General features: G+C 43.4%; 1 long non-coding RNA gene across 1 annotated transcript; it reads left to right on the top strand.

Moving 5' to 3' along the window:
* The first annotated feature begins 86 nt into the window (after positions 1 to 86).
* On the top strand, positions 87 to 947 carry LOC112486646 (uncharacterized). The gene is made up of 3 exons (XR_003049155.1): positions 87 to 377; positions 622 to 727; positions 807 to 947. It is a non-coding gene; the product is annotated as an uncharacterized LOC112486646 (long non-coding RNA).

Below are 947 nucleotides of genomic sequence, written 5' to 3'. Positions count from 1 at the left end.
TGTACTATTCTGATGGACCAATACATCTATTGAAAACATATGTACATGTAGTTAAATACATTGTTTGATGTTGTAACGGCTGAATTACATTTAATGATTTTATATATTCGACATTTGCTCTATTAACAGTTAAAATGTGTTGATTTTATTACTTTAAATTACTCACTTTTTTCCTGGTCGATACTGATAAGTAGACAAATCTGATGACTTTAGTTTCCTGCTAAAACCTGGAGGAGAGAATTCACCTCCAAACTTTAGGTTTTCACTTTTCACTTTTTTTATTTCCAGACCACAAAGTCCAGTGACTGTTGTCCCGGGCGTCAGCGCTCTGTTGAACCACCTGCTGAGTCAGATCCACGAAGGAAACTTTGGAAAAGGTTTGTCTTTCCTTCATTTCCCTCTGAATTATTTTATTATATAGTATTTAAAACAACACGTCATAAAATGTTCAGAACAACAGGACACAAATACATGTTAGTACTTGATACTGCAGTGATGTTTCAGGAGTGAAGTACTGTATTTTAGCCACTGCAGTGAAGCTCAGTTTTCTGACTGTTTCCTCTTCCCCCCTGTGACTCCCGTGTTTCTCCCTACTCTGACGTCTCTCCCTCCCCCCCTCAGCTGCTCTGTTCGTGGCCCGGCAGGCTCTGAGCTGCCTCCTCAGTCTGGACGGCTCGGCCCAGCTCCTGTCTCTGGTCACCGTGGACAAGGTCACGTCCATCCTCAGGTGAGTATCACTGCAAAACTGCTGTAAACAAATGTAAAGTTCTTTTTTTTTTTAATTTCCTTCCTTGCTGTGGTTGTAGGAAGTTTCCCACAGACCTGTCGGCCCTGCTGGTGGGAGACCTGTACTACACCCACCTGTCGCTCAGCGGCGTTTCAGAGCATCTGTCCCACAGTGCACTGCAGGAGCTGTACCACATCCTGCAGCCCAATCTTTCCTCCAA

This window comes from Cynoglossus semilaevis, unplaced genomic scaffold (assembly GCF_000523025.1).
Source record: "Cynoglossus semilaevis isolate Cse_v1.0 unplaced genomic scaffold, Cse_v1.0 C19100086, whole genome shotgun sequence".
Classification (NCBI taxonomy): Eukaryota; Metazoa; Chordata; class Actinopteri; order Pleuronectiformes; family Cynoglossidae; genus Cynoglossus; species Cynoglossus semilaevis.
This window is presented reverse-complemented; position numbering and strand designations above follow the sequence as displayed.